This window comes from Tupaia chinensis, unplaced genomic scaffold (genome assembly GCF_000334495.1).
Source record: "Tupaia chinensis unplaced genomic scaffold, TupChi_1.0 Scaffold000322_1, whole genome shotgun sequence".
Lineage (NCBI taxonomy): Eukaryota > Metazoa > Chordata > Mammalia > Scandentia > Tupaiidae > Tupaia > Tupaia belangeri.
The window spans coordinates 843,640-851,117 of record NW_006159816.1 but is presented as its reverse complement, the minus strand read 5'-3'; the positions used below and the strand labels follow the sequence as shown (position 1 = coordinate 851,117).

The 7,478-nt window shown below is 38.3% G+C and overlaps 1 pseudogene; it reads right to left on the bottom strand.

The window, feature by feature from the left end:
• Window positions 1-3,120: 3,120 nt before the first annotated feature.
• LOC102480412 (putative arginine--tRNA ligase, mitochondrial pseudogene) overlaps window positions 3,121-7,478 on the bottom strand; it is a 27,604-nt pseudogene continuing 23,246 nt past the window's right edge.

Here is a 7,478-nt window from a genome sequence, read left to right as displayed (position 1 = left end):
TGCTGAACCTCATCCATGAATACTGGGGGTCTGCAGTAGTTCTTCATGTGTCTTCACAACATCCTTACAGAGCCATCCCCAGTGCTTTCCTCTTCCCCTGCTCTCTCTGGGCAGGCCCTAGTGCCTCCCTGCTCTTCCGCTGGAGTCCTAGATTGGTCAAAGTTATGAAGACACCATGCTGAAGGAAGTGGAGAGAGTGCTTCTTTTGTCGTGTCACCCTTCCCTCCCCTACTGCCTTGGCAGTAAAGCAGCATTGCTTATGGCCCAACTTTCTCACATGAATCTCTCATGAAAACATCTTGGGTCATTTCTGTTTTCAGTCACAACTCTATGGGTTTCGACCGCGGGTGAAAAGCACTTGAAACAGACATCTTCCCAATATTCCCATCCCATCCTCTGTTCTTGAGTGCTGGCAAGCTCTCTGCTCTCTGTCAAAACACGCTTATTCAAGTTAACTAATTCAAGTCTACCCTGACTGAACGTTAGTATAGATTCAGTGTAGGTACTCACTAGTGCCTTCCCCTTCTACTTTTATGAAGACAAGAGTTTTAATTTCAACATTGAGCATATATGTTTTTATTATTTCTTGTTCTGAAATCTCATCACAATTAGATTTATTCAAACAACATTTCATAAATAACTGTTGAATATGAGTAACTAATGACAAAGTTAATTTTTTATGATCTTATTTTATCATTTGTTAATAATTTTAGTAGCATTTATATTTACTTAGGTATAATTTACGATTATTGTTATTTTTAAATTTTGTAAGGAATGAAAGCAGAATGCAAATAACATCACAGCTTTGTTAGGTGTAATCCTAGACCATTTTTTTTTTCTTTTTTAGATTTTTGCTGTAGGGTGTGTGCACTCACCAGAGAGAGAAAGAGACAGACAGAGAGAGACAGAGTGAGGGAAAGTGAGAAATCACTCCCCAGGGGGGGGGATGACCATTCCACAATCTCTTCTCCATTCTCCTCTTGGGATTTTGGGCATGCATACATGCACATGTGCCTGGCATGATTTTTCAAGCCACCGGGTCTAGAACTCGAACCATGGTCAGCCACATGGAAATCAAGCCCCTAGATGTCACCTTGCTGACACCCAACACTTTTTAGAGTCAGCGATAATTCCTTAGGTGAGTCATTGGTTGATCCATTCTACTTGTAATGCCCATAATGGGAAAGAAAAATTAATGAAATGGCCCATAATTATCTGAATTCTGAATGTGTATTTTTTTAGAGGTTTTTGCTGTAGGGCGCGTGCACTCGCCAGACAGACAGAGAGAGACAGAGAGACAGAAAGTGAGAAATTATCCCCCGGGGGGATGGCCACGCCGCAATCCCTTCTCCTCCATTATCCTCTTGGGGTCTTGGGCATGCACACACACGCGCCCAGTGTGAGTTTAAGCCACTGGGTCCGGGACACGAACCGCAGTCAACTACGTGGGAGTCCAGTGACATAGCCATTACGCTAACTGCTGGTCCCCTGAATGTGTATTTTGACAGAACTTATTTGTAGAGGGGAAAATAGCACTGAAAAAAATGGAATTCATCAGATATGTAGGTGTTAAGTATACAGTTGTAATTATCACTCCTGATTTGGTAGACATATTCCAAAATAGGCTCATCCTTCCACAGGTTTTGGATTTGTATCTAACAGCCTATTTTAAATATTTCTCAGTTAATGCACTATAGCAAAGCTGGCTACAAAGGAAGTTTTGAAAAAAATGCTTTATACTTTCCAGATAATAACAAAAGTAAAGGGAAAAGAGAACAAAGCAGTGGGAGGAATCAGTAAAAGTAAAATACGTTTATGATGGAAAAATCCTAACCACAGGTACTCACAGAGTAATGTATCTTTCTTTTATAGTGTGCTTTCCATTTTAGTATTACCTTTCCATCTTTTTTTCTGATTTTCCCTTCAAGAAATTTCCTCAATAGTTTAGGTTAGTAAAACAAGCTAGTTCTTTATGTGATCTCACCTGTATGTTTGAGTCTGTTTTCTGAGCTTGCCAAAAACATTAAAGACATCTATGTTCACTTTTTTATATAAGAAAATATTGCTAAAAATATACATAAGTGAAAGGATAAGCATATAAGCATGGACAGGTCCAATCCAGAGGCAGATAGGCCCTGATTCCATACCTACTACTTCCACTTTTTTATCTAAGCCTTACTTCAGCGTGAAATGGAAAGTAACAATAGCATCAACCTCTTCTGCTTATTGGGGAGATTAATTGGGTCTAAGATCATAAGGCTATCTAGCTTACTGCCTTGTATATGGTAAAAAGCTCAATAAATACTAGTTTATAGCAAGAAGTAATATTAATAATAATGGTAAAAGAAATAAAAAGTATATAGCAGTATGTTAAAATACCAAGGAGATATACTGCATTGGTTATCTGAGTCAAATATGAGTGAAAAATACAGACCATTTTATTCCAACTTTTTGTTAAACCATTAAATATTAAAATAGTGTAATTTGTCCTGCCTAAACTGTATTTAATACAGAAGAAGTTTGATGATAAGATTTTCAGAAGTTTATCTCTTTCAGGTTGTTTTTGTTTTTAGGTTTTTGCCAAAGGGCACATGCTTTCGCTGGAGAGAGACTGAGGCAGAGAAGGAAAGTGAAAAATCCTTCCCTCCCCACCCAGCAAGGTTGGCCATGCCACAATCCTCTCTGTTCCATCCTCCTGGGATTTGGGGCATGCACACACATGCATGCACACACTCATGCCCAGCATAAGCCTCAAGCTGCCAGATCTGGGATTCAAACCGCAGTTGACCATGTGGGAATCTAGCTCCCCAATCAACAACACTTGCTGGCCCAATCTCCTTCACTATTTTGACGAATATACTTAAAAAGTGACATATTTAGTTTTAGCTACTAGTACCACCCACCACCTCATTTTTTATAGGAATGCCTTGATACTAATATTCTCTTAGCATTTATCCTGGTATTTCTTTTCTCTCTTTTTTTTTGGGGGGGGGGAAGAATTATAAGACACTAGATATGGCACATACTTCTTTTTCCAAGGGTTAAAAATTAAACAAAGTTATGAAGACTTGTGACTTATATCCAATTTATAACATAGGAACTTCAAGTAAGAAGGGATAGTCATAATAAATCACACTGCCCAAAAATCAAGGAAGACATAAAAGTGGCATGTAACTTATGACTTTCACAACAAAGAATTGATTCACGGTTAATGGAAGTCATGTTCTGTAGCATCCTTAATCAAATCTCATTCAAGACGTCTTCCAGAAAAGTAGCATCTTCTCTTTGACTCTTCATTCCCTGCACTATTCCAATGGGCACTCACTGGCACCTTTCTGCTCAGTTATATCCCATGGTCCTTACCATTTGGAACCCTTGCTGAAAATGCTGTTTGCTTTTTACCTTGTAAACCATTGTACTAAAATTGTACTCATCTATTCAATCAATAGCAGCTGCAAGGTCTCTGGTTGCATAGAGAGAAGTCCCATCACTTCATATTACAGTACATGTTGAGGAGAAGTCACCATTCCCAGAGAAAACCACTACAGCAGTTCCTTTTATCATTTTCTGTAGGAGTCCTTTGCCATCCAGCAACCTGAAGCCTTCTCGAAATTTTTCACAACAAAATGGTTCTTCTGAATATTCATCAAAATATACGCTTAGACACTTGCATATGCTAGGGTATTCTCCAATGCTCAAGCTCCGAAATTTTTGCCATAGTGAAAGTGCTTGCACATCATCCAATTTCAGTCACTGGGGAAAATTTGTGTGCTGATTTTGCTACACTTTCATTATCTGCTGCTTCTGTATTGACTTGTACATAAACTTCAAAGAGATGCTGTAAAGGATTGCGCTGGAGTTTTTCTTCCTTAGCCAAACAGTTGGAAACCAGTTACCAGAAGACCAAACTGCATGCCCCAATCTCCAAGGTAATGTGTTCTTATTAGTTGATGCCCTAAAGCTTCTTTGAGATTTACTATCAAATTTCCCTATGATGGTAGAATGCAAATGTCCAATGTGAAATTTTTGGCAATGTTAGGTGAACTAAATTCAACCACAATCTTCTTCTGTGGAAAACCATAAAAATGTTCACGTTTCTAATCCATATTTTAGCCATCTTGTATTACTTGTTGCAGCACTGTCTTTGTTAATAATTCTCTATCTGCTTTGAAATTTTCAGTCCCTTGACCAGTGCTGAGCTCACTGACCTCTGTATCACGTTTTAGCTCCTCTGCCAGCCTCTTGGCTTGAACTTGAACATCTGGTCTTGAATGGTCATTGTTTTCTGATAAAAAATCCACAGAAAGTGGCTTGGTGGTTGAGGCTCTGAACTCCAATATGGCTGACCGCAGGTTGAGTCCTGGCAGCTTGAAACTCATGCTGGATATGAGCGTGTACATACCCAAAAATCCCAGGAGCAGAATCGAGGAGAAGGGATTGCGATGTGGCCATCAACCCTGGTGGGTGATTTCTCACTTTTCTTCTCACAATCTCTCTCTCTGTCTTTCCAGTAAGTACACGAGCCCTTTGAGGGGTAGAGTGGGGAGAGGAGACACAGAACTCTGAAAGTCAGCTACTTTTTTTTTTTTTTTTTTTTTTTTTTTTGAAATTGGAAGTGCCAGTATTGACTTGGTCAAGTTTTCTGATGGAAGATCCAACACTCTGGAAAGTTGACAGGCAATAGACCTGGGGAAGCTGCTCTCCGTGTCCACCTCTTAGATGAATGCCGTGGACACTCATTCTTGTTTTCTTCAGATGAATTAATGAACAACTGAATTGAGTTTATCTATCCATTTTGCATAGTGATTCTCAGCAAGGTCAGTTAGAATATGTATTGTGTGTGTATGTGTGTTTGTGTGTGTGTGTGTGTGTGTGAGAGAGAGAGAATTCATGCATATATGTATAAGTATATATTTTATTCAGTTTTATAATTCATATTTTGAAAAATAGTTTCTTGGAGGGAACCAGCAGTTAGTATAATGGCTATGTCACTGGACTCCCACGTAGTTGACTGGGTTCGAGTCCCAGACCGGTGGCTTAAAACTCACGCCGGGCGCGTGTGCATTCATGCCCAAGATCCCGAGAGGAGAATGGAAGAGAAGGGATTGCAGCATGGCCATCTCCCCTGGAGGATGATTTCTTGCTTTCTGTCTCTCTGTCTTTCTCTGTCTGTCTGGAGAGCACACGCGCCCTATAGCAAAAACCTCTCAAAAAAAAAATAGTCTCTTGGAGCAAACTATAGAAAATATACCCTTTTAAAAATCTTCTAAGATGGTGGGTATAGGTTAAAGAAAAAGTTGACAGAAACTAAAAAAAAAAAAAAGCAAATTTACACTTACTATTCCTATGAACTCTGAATTAAAATGATTTCATTTATTATCAACATAGAAACATTACAAATAAAATGTACTCTCTCCAAAATGCATTATTACTATTTACTTTGGAGAGGTTCTGCTATTAAGTGTATTAGAATTCTAATTACATGTGGTAACCAAGAGAGTTTCAACTCAATATTATTCTAGAAGACATACAACCTAAAGTCAAATAAATATTCAATTACTAGATATTGGGGATAATCCAAACAATTTTTTAAGGTATTACTATGGAATAAGCATTATCTTCTCACTAGAGGGAAGAATGGACAGTTCTGGGTCAGGAGATTACTAAGGCCATAACACTTAACCATTATAGGCTGAGAATCAGGAAGTGTATCCATCCATATCTCATGACCTTGACATCTCATTACAGGCAAGAAAAGAAGAGGCACTTTCTAGAGGTGGTGGTGGCTGCCAATTTCCTGGTTTCTTATTCAAACAAGGAACATTTAAGCATTTCCAAAATAGTCTGATACAGTGCTAGAAAAACATCAGTGCAGAGTGTGTCTTCCCAGCTCTTCTATTTTCGGGTTGGTGGGACAAACTTTCATAGTTATTTCCCTAAAAGTGAAGGGACTTCTAATTGTTCATACTGGTCTGTAAAAATAACTATGAATAATTTCATGATATTCATAAGTATATCCTGGTTTAGTGGTTATTTCATTATTATAATACATATTTGATTTCTCCGTGAGAAGATGTGTGTGAGTTGTTTTACATAGTGGAGCCTGCTTCTACAGATTTTAAATACATAAGTTGTCCCATACTTCATTTTCTTTCCTTTGAAAAGAACATTATACACTGAGATTATCATTTGTAGCATTAGCTATTTCAGATTACTTTTTACATTTTTCCCTTGCCAAAATAGCTAAGTTAAAGTTCTAGCAATTTCTACTTCTACTGAGCAAATATTTATTGTCTATTTTATATCACACACTGTGATTCCCAAAAATGGATCCAACAAGATCTCCTGTTTCCATTTTACTTATCTGTTTATTAGCTAATGAACATTTTGGTTGTCTCTGTTTTTTGTCTGTTCTGAGTTATGCTTCTGTGAACTTTCATGTGCAAGCTTTTCTAAAGATGTAGGTTTTCATTTCTCTTATGTGGATAGCTAGGATACTCTTCCAAAATTTTGCCACTCCTTCATCTCTTCCCCTTGCTACTGGTTGGGGTTTTGTGATTGCTTTGAGCAATGGAGGGTGGAAGTGATGACCTGTGACTTTCAAGGTTCAAATGTGAAAAATGCCATGGTTTTCATCTGATTCTTTTGGGATGATTGATCTTGGAACCCAGCCACCATGTTGTCAGGAAGACCAAGAAACCTGAGAAGAGGCCTATGTGGAAAAGAACAGAGGCTTCTGACTTTTGACTGAATGAATTCCCAGCCAACAGACAGGATCAAATTGCCAATTATGTAAGTCATCTTGAATGTGGGTTCTCCAGCTGCCAGTCATGTCAACCCAAATGGGAACATATATATTTGAGACAAATTGTCCCTACTAAGCCTTGCACTAATTGTTGATTCATGAACAAAATAAATTATTGCTTACTTTTTTCCTTTCTTTTTTTTCTCAGAAAAACAGTGATTTATTTGTGTGCTAGCACTGGCGCGGTGGATTCACATCCAAAGGCTGAGCCCCGAATTTCTTGGGGGCTCTTCCTCTTATTGGTTTTAGTTTCTTTGTCTCCTATATAAAGTTATACATACTTTTTTATTTAATATATTTTCTTTTCATTTCTTTTATACATTCAATCGCTATACATCACTTAGCTTGTAAAGTGAATGTGCCAACATAAATACCTTTCTCACCAGTCCAGTTGAGGATGCTATACACGTTATTATCAACAGATAATAATCCATTTCTGTGTCCCATAAATGTCTTGCCTCTCTATTTTTCTCCTTAATGTTTTTCCTCAGACTCCCCTCCTCCTCCACCCTCTTTCCACATTGTGTTCAGTATTGTTTCTTTAAGCCACTAGGTGTTGGGATATTTTATGTATCCAGAGATAATGGTTACAAATCTTGGTACCTAGAAGTGGGATACTGCCATAACAGAAACCTATCAATGGCATCAGCTTTGGGACTGGACTGTGGGGAGA